This window comes from Anguilla rostrata, chromosome 7 (assembly GCF_018555375.3).
Source record: "Anguilla rostrata isolate EN2019 chromosome 7, ASM1855537v3, whole genome shotgun sequence".
In the NCBI taxonomy this organism is placed as follows: domain Eukaryota; kingdom Metazoa; phylum Chordata; class Actinopteri; order Anguilliformes; family Anguillidae; genus Anguilla; species Anguilla rostrata.
The window spans coordinates 28860730-28877341 of NC_057939.1; positions in this window are offsets into that span (position 1 = coordinate 28860730).

The following is a 16612-nucleotide window of genomic DNA, read 5'->3' on the forward strand; positions in this document are numbered from 1 at the left end:
TAATCACGTTATATGTATGACATTAATAATACAATTATGTTCAGTTATCTTCAATTTATGTTTCTCAGCAAAACGAATATGCTTAGCTAGCATATCAGCTTGCCAATGAGCTAGGTAAGCTATCCGTGGTTAGCTCACGCATTAGCAATATGAACCGCAGGGGAAGAACATCGACTACACTGATGGTCAATCAATCAGAGATGTGTAGGCTACTGGTGATTTGACTAGGCTAATTTTCATATAACTGTCTGGTAGACCTGCTGTTAACCGAGCAAGTTATCGTCATAGGTTTTCGCCACAGTCAGTTAATGAGCCAGTAACTGCTCCATCGCCGTTTGTGGTGTTCACTTACTGGGTGACGCTAGATGACCGATCGTTCGCAAGTCACTTTTTACCAAATAAAAATTAACACTGTCAGCGGTGATTAACAAATCTACCAAGTATTTTAATAATTGATCTGCAAGCGTGTAAATATGACAACGCACTCTGTACAGCAAGATTTCCACCTGGTGCATGAAGACAAAAATAATGTACATTGAATTTCTAATTATTATTAGGCTATTTTTTTTTTCTTGTAGATCATCAAAACCAATGGAGAAAAGCCAATATAAGCAAGGAGCCCCCAGGACCGATTCTGAGAACCACTGTCTTAAATGCTCTTGTCGGTCTCTTAAATGCTAAAAACGTTCCTTTCTAAGATGGTTATTTTCGTTAAATTCTGTGTGTGAGATTTCATCGTGTGTTGTATGTTATCCAGCAAATAAAGACTCTTAATTCGCTTCATGAAACTGCAAATTTTGCAGTGTTTATCCCAAAATCGCGATTATAGTAGCTTTGTCACATGCGTGAAGCATGGCCCAGGTAGACATTTACGGAATGTACACGACTGACAAGCCGTCAAACACGTTTGAAAAATGGAATATTTTCCGGTTAGGGTTAGCTAGCTAGTCAAATGGCTTCGTAGCCGAAGTTGCGAACTGTTTTAGCATAGGCTACTGGACTACCAAATATAGCAAGCTGATTATGCTTTCTGCCAACTAATTATTTGGTTAAATAGGCTAAAGGGAATAGTAAAAATGACTCGGCTACCGAAAAACTTCAGAGGAGGATTATTTTATGGTCGTCTAGTGCAGCTGTAAATAGCACACGCCATAATGAAATCACTACGAAATGGGATGCCAGCATTTTCTGACTTCGCACAGGTGGACCGTAGTCGGAGCCACAATGTCAAGACCAAGAGGCGCCACCTCCCACCCTGTGACCATAGACTGTAGCCCCTACTGTAGCTTAGTCCTCCGCAGTAATCAGGAAGTGATGCAAACTGTACCTCATTGGTCCATAACAAATATTATAACAGTGCCCAAATGACACAATAAATCATGAAATCGACCCATGGACAGTCATAAGATGAATAAAATACACATATTGTGACTATTTGTTCTCATGAGAAAAAATTATTGACTTTGTATTTTGACCGCATTTGTACCGTAGACTTACGTGGAAACCGGATATGAAAACACCTATACTGGAGTCAACCGTAGTGGCGCTAGTGAGCAACCAGGAACAACAAGACCAGGAAATGAGCTTCAAAAACGAAGTCTGGTTTTGGCCGCTTGGGTATTACGCACGGCTATTTTGGAAGGTACCCAGGCATCACAGATGCGCATATATTTCACAAACGGATTGTCCAAGACTATATATGACCACTCAATCTCAAAAGGGACATCTCTATGCGTAAAACCAATGGTAAGGTTGTGTATTTTTTCAATATTTAGTCCCAGATATTGACTGTAGAATGACATGGTATCATTTTTAAAAACTTATTAAAATATTCTTTCACCACTCAAAAATCGTATTCCTTCATAGCAACAAGATAAACCCGTCAATAGCCCTAAGATATGCCAATACGGCAGTGAAAACGCTGCTCACTGAATAACGAAATAAAAGAGACAAAGTTTTTAAAAATGATACCATTCTACAGTCAATATCTGGGACTAAATATTGAATAGATATACAACCTTCCCATTGGATTTACGCGTAGAGATGTCCCTTTTGAGACTGAGTGGTCATATATTGTCTTGGACAATCCGGTTGTGAAATACACGCGCATTTGTGATGCCTGGGTACCTTCCAAAATAGCTGTGCATAATACCACATCTGTTGTTTACGGCATTGTCACCGTTCTTAATACAGTCTGTCTTGATTGACAATTCATTCAGTAGGTGAGAGTATAAGCTTTCTAACGATGTATAACATGTCTAATTTTGCTTTTGGAATAACGTTTTATAGGTCAGCGTAACCGAAATTTCCTTATCATTGCATTCACATACGCATTCACTCTGGTAATGGCACTGGAATGGAGTGTAGATTGGGGATTGCGCATGCGTGGAACGCCAGACCGACGCAGACCCTCAATTGTAGTATGAATGGAACCGCGTGCGGTCCAGACGTAGCATACACGGACCGGACTCCACTGTGGTCTGCGCGGTCAAAATGACGAAATAGTGGACCTCAGCGTACGCCCGCCTTGGCATGAACTTCTGGTTGGATGGTGTGCTGAGCAGACGCATCCCTCCGAGCTCTGCAAACTGAGCCCAGATGTAATATTTATTGAAGGCAAAAAACTCCACTTTTGCATTTTTTTCCCCCCGAACTCAGCCTAAAACACGATAAAAATTAAGAAACCTTCAGCATCGTTCAAACATACTGAAGACGACCGAGAGCATAATTATGCTACATGGAGCTTTCTAGCTCCAACAAACAAGATAGAGGAGACGCGACGCCAACAAAAACTCCAGAAAAAGCCCACATGGAGAAGAAAGCAAAAGGTACGTCTTCAGAAGAGGCTACAAACACATCAACGGAAACTATACTGAACGCTGTCACCTCACTGGGAAAACGTGTGGACGACCGCATGGAGGAAATTAGCAGTCAGATGCAGCAGCATAGCACCATGCTAGCAGCGATAGCTAAAACGGTGCAGTTAAACTCAGAGGAGCTAAAAGAATGTAAGATGAAAGTAAAAAAGTAGAAAAACAGATGGAAATGCTCGGAAAGGAAAACGATGACATGAAGGGACGCATACTGAACCAAGAAAGATACAAAAGAAGATGGTGTCTTCGCATAAAAGGTAAAAAAGAAAAATTCAACGAGAATGTCAGAGCGGAGGTTGTGGAGCTCCTGTGCAAAATCGCACCTGACCTCGCGGCAAAGATGGAAGACGCGGTCGACATTGTGCAGTTGGAAGGGTGATAGAAAACAGGCATCGGCAAATCATAATTCACTTTGCTAAACGAGCGGTAAGGGATGACATCTGGAAGCGAACGAAAACCTCGCCAGTCTGCAAAGGAGAAGGAATCCGCTTCGCAGAAGACCTGACGCAAGAGGACTGGCAGTCCAGACAAGCGCTGTGGCCAAGAATCGAGCAGGCAAGGAAAGAAGGCAAGGCAGCGGGCTTTAGGGGACCGTACGGCTTCATCAACGGCAAGCGCAACATGGAAGTGTCTGCAGGTTTGGGCTGAACATTAAACTTGAACTGAACACACACTGTGGAAAAGTTCTGATCATGGGACTTCTATCTCACGGTTTTCTACTCCACCTCCTTAAAACCTTTCTTAAAAAGGTGTTACAGTGTTTCTTATGTGTTCTGTGTTCCAGCTGAAAACTGACATTTCTTTCTCTTCTTTTAATACAATGGGACTCAAAGACTCTATTAAACACAAAGCTGTTTTCCTATTTTGTAAAGGGTAAAAGGCTAACTGCATATTTCTTCAAGAAACACACTCTGATATATCAGACGTTAAGTTTTGGACTCAACAATGGGGTGACAAAATCCTTTTTAGTCATGGAACAAATCGCTCTGCAGGAGTAGCTACAGTCCCCTCCAAAAGTATTGGAACAGCAAGGCCAATTCCTTTGTTTTTTCAATACACTGAATACATTTGGGGTTGAAATAAAAAGATGAACATGAGACAAGAGTTCAGAATTTCAGCTTTTATTTCCTGGTATTTACACCTAGACATGTTAAACTACTTAGAACATAGCACCTTTGGTATCAGACCACCCAATTTTTAGGTGAGCAAAAGTATTGGGAGAGTACTTAAGTAAATGAAAGCAAATAACACTTATATAATATTATAATATTTGGTAGCATATCTCTTGCTTGCAATAACTGCATCAAGCCTGCGACCCATTGACATCACCAAACTGTTGCATTCTTCTTTTGTGAAGCTTTTCCAGGCTTTTACTGCAGCCTCTTTCAGTTGTTGTTTGTTTTGGGGGGTTTTTCCCTTCAATCTCCTCTTCAGGAGGTGAAATGCATGCTCAGTTGGGTTAAGGTCTGGTGATTGACTTGGCCAGCCTAAAACCTTCCACTTTTTCTCCCTAATGAAATCCTTTGTTGTGTTGGCAGTGTGTTTTGGGTCATTGTCTTGCTGCATGATGAAGTTCCTCCCAATTAGTTTGGACGCATTTCTCCGTAAGTTGGCAGACAGAATGTTTTTGTAGACTTCTGAATTCATCCTGCTGCTACCATCATGAGTTACATCATCAATAAAGATTAGTGAGCCCACTCCAGAAGCAGCCATGCAAGCCCAAGCCATGACACTTCCTCCACCGTGCTTCACAGATGAGCTTATATGTTTTGGATCATGAGCAGATCCCTTCTTTCTCCACACTTTGGCCTTTCCATCACTTTGGTAGAGGTTAATCTTGGTCTCATCAGTCCATAAAACTTTGTTCCAGAACTTTTGTGGCTCATCTCTGTACTTCTTTGCAAATTGTAATCTCATCTTCCAATTCTTACTACTGATGTTTGTATCTTGTGGTGTAGCCTCTATATTGCTGCTCTCTAAGTCTTCTTCGAACGGTTGATTGAGATACCTTCACCCCTGTGCTGTGGAGATTGTTTGTGATGTCACTGACTGATGTTTTGAGGTTTTTCTTCACAGCTTTCACAATGTTTCTGTCATCAACTGCTGTTGTTTTCCTTGGTCGACCTGTTCGATATCTGTTTCTCAGTACGCCAGCGGTTTCTTTCTTTTTCAGGACATTCCAAGTTGTCGTACAAGTTATCTCCAATGCTTGTGCAATGGCTCTGGGCTGCGTTTCCCAGAGTCTCCTTAGCGCTACGTGCGTCGTAAGTTATCCCTTAAGCTCTTCCTTTAGCTCTCGAGCTGTTTCCCAGCGTCTCCTTAACTAAGGTATACCTTAGTTAAGGTATACCTTTAAAAGGGGGGTCTGGGGCACTCGTAAGCTGTCCCTTAGCGCTGCGCTCCGCGGTTTCAGCCTTATTATGCCAACATTTTGCTTTTCAAATCGACAGTTGTACTACAGTGCGCATCTAGTAGCACATCTGCATGCGAAAATTACATAGATAGTTTAATATTAACTTTTTCTGTGCATAGCACGTCGTGAGAATGTTGTCGTTTTACCTGTCTATCCACATCATGATGGTAATTAAGTATAGGGCCTATCCATGATACTAATCCAATTTGTGAAAAGAAAAAAAAAAGTTTTTTTTAATTTATACGTATTGGCGCTAACTTAGGATATGGCTTTTCTGACTGCATACCCTGTAGAAATTAGTTCGTTTGTGTGTGAGTCAATGATAAACACTGAATTGGAACAAACCGCCGGTTTATTAAGAATATAAAACCTGTGTGTGCAAAAACAACGTTGAGTGAGTCTACTTGCATGACCAAACTAGAACACGTTGATTGGCTAACCATAAACACACATACAGGTACAGTGGCTCATAATGGACAAACATAGCCAAATGATCTACATCCCCTTCCTTTAGCTCACGCCTCCTATATAAAACAAAATAGCACAGGGTAAATATCAACATTACGGAACATTTTTCTTACCATGTTGTTTTACGATTTTCGGTAAACAACACAATAATGATATTCTTGATTAAACTGAAGATTATCCAACAGCAAATTAAAGTGGATGAACAAATCACTTTAACAGGTAGACCTATTGATAAGGCAGAATCCATCATGGTCAATTTCCACAGACGCGCTTTTGCCTTTCATCTACGATCATTTTTGCATTGCAGAGAAAAGTTTGCGGGAATCAGTGCAGTGCAGTGATATGCTGCTACAGTTGCCTATATATTGCGTGACAGAAACAAATTAACATTAGACCTTTGTTTCAATAAGAACAAAATAATTCAACCATATGTAGCCTATGTCCTTTTCCCTGGGCTTCCACGAAGTCCCAGACTATGGCTTATATGTCCCGATTGATGCTTTTTAAAAATTTTATCCTTTGTAGCCTAAATGTACGTATTTATTGAAACTATCACAACGTCTCGTCTTAACGGACTCTTAAAGAGATTAGCAGATGATCTCTAGTAGGCATAGCTTCCTCTTCTGCAATATTAGATTGATGTAAAATGATTATGACAACACTTGTTATATTAAAACGTCATTCACAAGCCTTTACAAGTGAGACAATCGATTCGCTTGGCATCGATTGATAAACTTTTCAGCACCTCAGTGAAGGCCAGCTCCAACTTACGATGTACCTTTACGTTGTACCTTAAGAGGTGCCTTAAGGTATAATCTGGGAAACACTCGTAAAAAAGCGGTTTCCCTTAAGAAGGTATACCTTAAGAACCTTCGTAAAACGTTAAGGTACATCGAAACTCGGAAACGCAGCCCTGATCGATTTCCCCTCTTTTCTAAGCTTGCTTTTCTCCCAAAGACGGCTCTCTGGTCTTCATGTTAGTTTATCTTTTATAACACAAATGCAGTTTTCACAGGCAAAACCCAAGGCTAAAACCAAGAGAAGACATTCAGAACTATTTATTGTTTAACCAATCAATCTAACAGGACACATTTGGGCAACAAGAAACACCTGTCAGTCACATGTTCCAATACTTTTGGTCACCTAAAAATTGGGTTGTCTGATACAAAAGGTGATATGTTCTAAGTTGTTTAACAAATCTAGATAAAAATACCAGGAAATAAAAGCTGAAATTCGGATCGAAAACAAAGGAATTGACCTTGCTGTTCCAATACTTTTGGAGGGGACTGTATATGTTTCAACAGATGTCCTGGTAAAGTCATAATTGATAAGGCAGACCATGACGGACATTGGGTAGCATGTGTTCTTGACATTGACAGCGTTCTTATTATTTTGGTTAATGTTTATGGATATAGTAATGATGATAAAAACAGAAACTTGTTGCATCAAGTGACAACAGTCATTAAGGAACTAAACGCAAACTTTCCTACTGATTATATATTGGTTGGAGGTGATTTCAATTTGACTCCTGATGAGTGGTTGGATAAATGGCCATCTAGATTTTCACAAGAACATAAGAATCAAACTATTGGGGATTTTATCAATAATAATAAATTGTTAGATATCTGGAGAACTTTAAACAGGGATATAAGGCAGTTCACTTGGTTTAAGCCTAATGGACAAGCCAAATCAAGGATTGATTACTGGTTAGCATCAAACTCAATCTTAAAGTATGTCACTGAAACCAATATTTCAAATAGCCCCGTAAGTGACCACTGTATAATTAATTTGAAATTAACAAATAAGAATAAAACTAATAAATCCAAAGGTAATTGGAAATTTAATGCAAACTTACTAACAAATGAGCATATATAAGGTCCAGAGCCAAGTGGATAGGGGATGGAGAAAAAAACACGTCATATTTCAGTAATTTAGAAAAACGTAGACAGGAAAAAAATGCGATTTGTAGTCTCATAATAAATGGGTCCGGGCACAGGAACGGAAGCCGGACGGGGTCCGGGCACAGGAACGGAAGCCGGACGGGGTCCGGGCACAGGAGGGGAAGCCGGACGGGGTCCGGGCACAGGAGGGGAACCGGGCGGAACGGAACAGGATACAAAAGACTGAACTGGACTCAAGACTGGAGACTACACTGGACTCAGAGGAAAGGGACTGGACTCAGACAAGAGACTGGGCTTGAGACAGACACAGAAACGGACTGACACAGAGACTGAAACGGGCCGAGAGACACAGACACGACTCACAGGCAGACATGGGACAGGGCTAACACAGACATGGAACAGACCAAGATACAGACACCAAACTCAACAAGACACCGAACTCAAGACAAGACTCACGGAGACTAGACTGTACTGGACATAAAACACGGAACGGACAGAGCCAGACACTGAAATGGGCTGAGACACAGACAGGGAACGGACTGGAAAAGACAGGAGCGGTACGGGACAAGGCAAAACACCGGACGGGACTAGACAAGACACTGGCGGGGGCTCACAGACGAGGAACGGACTCAGACAGACATTGGGACTGAATCAGAAACGGCTCGGGTAGACACAGGCATGAAACAGACTGACACAGACAGGGAACGGACTCAACACGCAATGCTGCACTGGACTAACACACAGACACGGAGCTTAAGACAGTAAGGGGAACGGGACTCTGACAGGGCACAGAGGGCAGGACTCGGACAGGGAACAGACCAGGAGACCTAACAAAAGGGCAGACAGAGAGACAAGCACACGGGGAGACACACAGCAAGGCTGACAGACACACTAAGGGACAGACAGACAGGGAAGGAGAGGGGCGAATTCAAAAACAAGCACAAGGACCGACAGACAGGCAGACAGGACAAAAAACAAGCTGACTGACTTACAGACAGACAGGCAGACAGACGGGCAAACGGATTGGCCGACAGGCCGACGACCTGGGGGACAGACAGACAGGCCAAAATACTGGCCGACAAACATGAGGGCAGACATGCAGACAGGCAGGCAGACAAACAGATAAGGGGGCAGGTGAACAGTTATGATAAAGGGCAGGCCCCATCCCCAAGGGGGAAGACCCTCCAGGGTGTGGCCGCGGAAATGCACCAGGGCTGCTGGACAGCCAGGGTCTCTGGACCCTGGGCCGGGGAAGCTCCTGGGTGCGGGGCAGCGATGATTTGGGAACACTAAGGGGCGAGGCAGGCGGCCCTCGCTGGAAGCTGGGCATAGCAGGAGGCTTCGACTCCGGAACAGCAGGCGGAGCAGGCAGAGGCGGCCCCTGCGGGGCGACGGGCAGAGCAGGCGGGCCCTGCGGGGCGACGGGCGGAGCAGGCGGCCCCTGCGGGGCGACGGGCGGAGCAGGCGGCCCCTCCTGGACTTGGGGCGGAGCAGGTGGCCTCTCCTGGGCGCGGAACGGAGCAGGCGGCCTCTCCTGGGCGCGGGGCAACGGGCAGAGCAGGCGGCCCCTGCGGGACAACGGGCAGAGCAGGCGGACCCTGCGGGACAACGGGCAGAGCAGGCGGACCCTGCGGGACAACGGGCAGAGCAGGCGGACCCTGCAGGCTGCGGAGACCCCTGCGGGAGACTGGGCTGGGCGTACTTAGCCAGCGGGGGCATCTCTGCGCGCCCCTGGAGGTAAGCCTCTCACTGGAGGGCCGTTGTCATGAGGGCTCCAAGGTCAGATGACCCGATAAGCCCGGAGTAGACCAGGCCACCATGGAGGGAGTCCTTCAAGCCATCCAGGAACAGCTGGCACAGAACGGGCAGGGCCAAGTCACTCTGTTCAGCCAATGAGCAAAACTCGGTCGGGTACTCCATAAATGAACGCGACCCCTGACGTATGCTCATCAGCTGGTCCGCCCGATGTCCACTGGACAAGAGGACCTCTCCGACGGCAGAGCTGAACCCAGAGGCCCCCCCAGCGACCACCGGCTTGCTCCAGACCGGTGGCATGCTAAACACAAAAAAAAAAAAAAAACCCCGGGGAGAGAGAAAAGGAAAAGGGGGGAAAAAAATCTCTGCTGGGTCCAGTACTGGCTGGTTCCTTCTGTCACGGATTGCGAGGGAATGGACCCAAATGCAGAGTTAAAAAAAAACCCAAGAACTCCAAAAGAGGAATACAGACTTTAATTACAAAAACTCAAAAACAGAAAACAGAAAAAAAGAGAAGCTAAACGGGCAGGGCAGAAACAGGTGGACAAAAACAGGCACAGGGAAACACGGGCAAACGCTCAGGCAAGACACATGGAAACACAAGCGAAAACACAAGGAACCAGCACCCGAGTCAGGGAAGAAGACTTAAATAGACTAGACCCTAACGAGACACAGGAGGGCACAATGCACAATCAGACCACAGAGGGAAGGGATAACTAGACACAACTGAAAAACAATAATAGAATAATTGGAACCAATAAAACAATTAAACAGGGAAAAGGAACAAAACTACCGCCATCTGGCGGCCCAAAAAAGAAAAAAGAGAAACAAAAAGACAGAACCATGACAGTCTCACTGTGGAATAATAAAGTCATATTAGGTAAAAGAAAATCTATACCATGGGGCGACATAGCTCAGGAGGTAAGACCGATTGTCTGGCAGTCGGAGGGTTGCCGGTTCAAACCCCGCCGTGGGCATGTCGAAGTGTCCTTGAGCAAGACACCTAACCCCTAACTGCTCTGGCGAATGAGAGGCATCAATTGTAAAGCGCTTTGGATAAAAGCGCTATATAAATGCAGTCCATTTACCATATACTTATGGAAAACTGGATGAAGAAACAAATATGGTCAATTATGCATCTGATGGACAGAAATGGTAGTATACTTAAATTGGATGAGTTTAATAATAAATATAACTTGAATTGCTCTATTAAAAACTATATTAAAGTGACACAAAACATTCCAACGGTACTTATTCAGTTAATTAAAAACAATCTAGATAACACGCCAACACCTAAATTGCAAAATATAAATATAGACTATATGGATTTTTTACACAAAAGATGCAATAATAAATTTCTAAGGCAATATTTGGTAAACACTATGTACCCTGGTTTAACGAGGAGGACATTTAATCTCAAAAACTATGGAAAAACTGAAATGCTGGCTATTAGAACAAAATTTCTAAAATTTCCAATTCCTCCTAAACATAAAGAAATACATTTTAAAACTGTTAACGAAATTTATCCTTCAAATGAATTCATCAGAACAAGATTTAAATTTGGGGTAGATAATTGTCACCTATGCAATACAAATGTAGAACACCTGTTCTTTGCTTGTGACACGATCCAAAACTTATGGAAATCCTTGCATGATTGGCTGAGCTCCAAATCCATAAATATAGATTTCCTTTCTTTCAAAACTATCCAGTTAGGAGTAATCTTGAAGAACAAGCATACTGAATTTCTAGTTAACAATATCATCCTCATAACAAAATACTATATACATAAATGTTGCTTCGCCAAATCCCCCCTATTGTGGAATGCACTAAAAAATGAATTTTCTCTATTTAACAGATGTATAAAAAAGGGCAAAAGCGCCCATGCCAGGAAACTTTATATACTTATGTCTGAATATAATTTACTTTAGCCCCTTGCTCAGTTCCTTGTGTTTATTTAATTATTATTTTAATGGCTCAACTTTCTGTCATGGTTCTGTGTTCCCGTTTGTCTTTCCTTGTTGGGCCGCCAGATGGCGGTACTTCTGTTTTGTGTCCTGCTCCCCCTGTTTGATTGTTGTTTTCAATTGTTCAATTATTGTTTTTTGGTTGTCTCGTTTTTCCTTCCCTCTCTGTGGCCTGATTGTGCATTGTGCCCTGCTGTGTCTCGTCAGTGTCTTGTCTATTTAAGTTCCCTTCTCCCGGACTCAGGTGCTGGATCCTTGGTTGTTTGTTTGTATATGCCTCTGATCATGTTTCTGCCACGTGCGTTCCAGCCCATGTTCTGGTTTCCACGTGCTTTTGGATTTTCTGGATTTTCTTTGTTTCCTGTGTTTTCTTGAAGTTTGTCTTGTGTTTTTGAGAGTTGTCCTGCAAGGCTTTTTGTTCTCTGCTGTTTGGTAAAGTAAAGTCTTCGTTTCTATTCACTGTTCGGAGTTTTGTGTTTTTCCCCCTCTCTCTGCGTTTGGGTCCTGACCCCCCCACCACCCTGACACTTTCTCTACTAGTATATTCCTATTATGCTATTTTGTTATTTCAACACTTCAATCCTGTTTTTTTTTTTTTAAGAATAACTATCTTGTTATTACTTATAAGTAATTGATGGTTAAATGTACCCTATATATTGAAAACATCCTTTCTTAGGAGATGTGATTCTGTTTTGGGACAGGAAACTTTACTTAAATTGTACAACATTGAGTTTGTCACTGTACCTATTTTATTTATGTTACAAAAAGTTAAAAAATAAAAAAATAAAAAAATAAAAAAACGTCCACCTTGGCATGTCCACGCAAAGCTCAATTTTTGTGACCGCGCGTACCTAGCGTACTCATACCGGTGTCACACATATCATGGCTCGGTATGAAACTGTTTCACATCCTACATGCATTTCATGTGGCACCGGAAACACGTGGTGATGCGCAATACACAAAACAGACATGGAGTTGACATTTTGAAGAGAGACTGGCTGAAGAGGTGAGAAGGTACAGGCACCTATACAATTCATCCCAACGGGATTATAATAATACATTTATTTTATATAGCCCTTTTCATGAACTGAAAGACGCTTTACAATAAGTGGTACATACATACATACAATGAAACATACAATTCAGAGAAGAAAAAAAAAAAGGGGGAAGACAAACATCAAGGGAAAGCTAGGGAAAAGAGGTGAGTTTTAGGACATGATTTGAAGGAGGTGAGTGAGTCAGAGGTGCGGATGTCAGGGGGGAGGGCATTCCAGAGTTTGGGGGCGGCAACTGAGAAGGCGCGGTCGCCAAAAGAACGGCGCTGAGAGGGGATGGTGGTGAGGAGGCCGGCAGTGGATGAACATAACTGTCTGGGTGGCTGGTAGGGGAGCAGGAGATAAGAGAGGTAAGAGGGTGTGAGGCCATTTAGGGATTTGTAAACGAGGAGGAGTTTGAATGTGATGCGTGATGTGATTGGGAGCCAGTGTAAATCTTTCAAGATAGGGGTGATGTGAGACCGGGAGGATGTGCGGGATAGTATTCTTGCGGCCGAGTTCCGAACCAATTGAAGTTTGTGTAGGAGGCGGGAGGGAAGACCAGTGAGGAGTGCATTGCAGTAGTCCAGTCTGCTGGAAATGAAGGTGTGAATGAGTTTTTCTGCATCAGGATGGGTGAGAGAGGGTCTGAGTCTGAGATATTGCGTAGATGGAAAAATGAAACCTTGACAGTATTGCTGATGTGCTTTTCAAAGGAGAGGGATGGATCGAGTATGACACCGAAATATATAAAGATACATGTATATATATATATATATATATATATATTATAAAGATTTTCAGAAGAACAACAATTCATGGAGAGAAATAAGCACAACGCTTGGCAAGGACGAGGCCATGTTGTTTACAGTCTGTAACTTCCGGCAGAGAAGGGCAAACGACTGCGGACTGTTGCTGCGCCCTGTACTTATAGACTATGTAAAAGCCTGTACAAGTCCGCAGCTGTCCGCGGAACGCAGAAAGTATGCAGCAGCCTTTAGCTAGCACTATGTATGTTTTCAAGAAAGACTTATCAACTCTGTTATTCCAGATGAGCTTATTGAGATATTTTAAGAAGACGAAAGAGACAGAAGGAGATATGATAACAAAGGGAAGCTAAGCCAGAGAAACAAGGCCAGGGCTAGGATGGGGGACCAGTAGTTCTTTGGCCTCCAGGAGCCATGACATGCAGATATGAAAGAAAAATTATGATCTGAATATCAGTGAAAGTTTTTGTTCAAAAATTGCCAGAGAGCTCCAGCTCTCAAATGGTATCTAAAGGGATTCGTTGTTTATTTATTTATTCATTTTTTTTATACGAATTTATTTCAAACACGTAATTCCTTTGCAGCCCTGACCCTTAATTAGGGTGACATGGTCTACCTTTTATCCATTTATACAGCATAACATTTATAAAAGCAACTCAATGCTATGTAAATGTATTTGCAGCCAATAGCTCTTCACCAGGCACAGAATGTGCAATCTTCTGGACACCACCCCAGGTTCCTAACACTAGCAGCTATGTTGCTGTTGAATGCATAAATGTCCCACCCAACATAAATGTGTGTTGTTGGGTCCTGTTCCCTGTTATGTTAAGTGTTGAGAATGCAATTAATCACGTTATTTTATTTAGACTACGGTGGTCCCCAAAATGCAGATCTATTGCCAGATTCCCCATATACAATCCTATCTTTAATAATTGTAGCCTACTGTGATTAATAATTACTTTCAGGCTCTTCCATCTGCGTTTACTTTGTTCTGTGGCTCAAATGAACTTGGCATTTTTAATTTTGTCTGCTGCAGCCTTAAACAAATTGCTATATTGATGTTTTCAGCCATCCATGTATTGCACAGCTAATAATTAGAATACAGAAATCAAGACTTGCATCTCATCGTTAGTCCTCAACATTTTTACAGTAAACTAGCTGGCTGAATTCAAGACACCTTATGAATGAGTGCTCATATTGTGTACACATGGTTTTCACTTTTTATTATCAGCATCCTATGGGTACATTTGCATACACACTAATAACCCCCCCCCCCAGTCTGCGATTGCAATGTCGTGCCCCCCCCCCCCCCTGCAAAATTTCATTTGAGCAGGCTGACAAAAGTTGGCAACCGTGCGATTCTGCTCCAGGGATTAGTCATATCCTAAAAGTGTCATACATCGGTGGTTGTAGCGTCTGTGTGTCCATACATCTGTATCGGTAGTTGTAGCTGTGTGTTATTAGCTCCTACTCATGTGTGCAGAATAGCATCCGTACACGGGTTGTAGCTGTGTGTCCGTAGCTCCTACTAATGCGTGCAGGATAGCATCCGTATGCGCTAACTAGGTTAATTAAGTAGGTGAAACGCTAACATGTTAGGGTTAGCTAAAGTAACGTTAGGCAATAAAGCTGTGCTTAAAAATGTTGTGCCGTTGGAAGTGCGTCCTACTAAACGTCCATGTTGAACAAAGTGAAAAAAGAGACTGGCTCGCGAGGCTAGTGAGTGAGTGACCACCTGTGCATGCGTCCTACTAAACGTCCCACTAAACGTCAGTAGTGACTCTCTATGGAGTGACCACAAAAAAGTTGAATTTCACAAAGTTTTGAATATTTCAAAAATCTGAATACAAGCAACAATGTCTGGAACTAGCCGGTCATTTTGGTGTTAAAAGTTTGAATGTAATGCAAAAACTGCAGGACTAGTAAGAGCTAAAAAAAATTGGGCGGAAAGTGCAGATAAGAAATATGAAAGATATCAAGAGTGGGCTTGCTGGAAGCTGGAAGCAAGCCCACTAAAAAGTTAAACAGAGCGAGCGCTTTTCAGCATGCTTCTCGTAGCTGGCCAACTTTTCAGTTGACCAGTTTCTTTCTTCATCTTGTTGTTCATGTGTCTGTGCTATCAGGCACCCGCACAAAAAATTGGCTTCGGAATGCCAAAGACCGTGACGGAGGGAGGAAAGCAAGGACCGCAAGATTTAATCACGTTTTTTATTTTATGTAAATAATTTTTCATGATAGATTGACAAAGTTGCAAATATGCTGTGATTCATTTTAATTTAATGTTGATTACCTATTTTTCATTATAAAACTTGTGTTAATATTTCATTAAAATGTTATTAAATAATTTTTACTAATAATGTCATACATCATTTCTTCATTTTAACATAATACACTGGTTCATGGTCCAGAATAACATATAGAGTTGTGATTGTGAAACATCAAAACGCTAAATACAAATAATTGTTAGTGGGCCTATACTTATTTTTATAATCAATTGTTGTAATAAATCATAGGCTAAAGTGTATTAGTTTTGGTAGCAACATCAGACCTTTGGATCACCGTCATAAAAACAATGGGGTCCGACGTTTGGCCATCTGTGCTGACACAACATTCTAGGACCGTATCAGTGCAGAACAGCATACAAATTATAGTTGGCTGGTGACATTGGGCCATCCATACAGATAAATGGTTGGGGCACCATTGTAAGAACAGAGGAGTACGAAGTTTGGCTATCATGGTTGGGCTGACATCGAGCCAATGAGCAAAAACAACCATTGGCCAACATTGGAAAATGACAATGGGCCAACACAAATTGTTTACTGGGGAGTTATAAATTTGCCTGAGCCTTAGGTGGGATTCGATCCCAAGCCTCAGTCGTTCGAAGGTCCCGTAGGCAAGCCTGTTACCAGCAAGCCACCAGCGAATGAGTACATATTTTGCTATGTGTGCCAGAGTGTGTCATTAGTAGTCCTGCATATCACAAGGATGTTGGAACATCTACAGAACACAGGTCAGCAGGAACACAGGTAGCTACAATTCGCATGAAGTACCAGCTATCCATAGCCATGAACATACACATGTTGTATTTGAGAAAATAAAGAAGATAATATTTAAACAGGAAACAGATAACTTTGTGAAATGGTAATTCACTTTACTAGTGTATTAGCTACCAATAATGCACACATGGGGTGCTAATTTTACTTATTTCATGCACAATTCCGTGTTTACATCCCAGTTCTAAATAGAGTCAGTACTAATGTTATACACTCGCTCTGTCTACTCATTAGCAATGAGAAAATGCATAAAAAAATGGCGAAAGCCAAACTCTAAAGTGTGGGTGTGTTTTATTTGGATTTCAGAAATATACATGAGTTAGCGGCAAAGTAGATACAGTTGCAAAAGCAATGGTTTAAATTCTTTTGGCAATTATTAGCTAG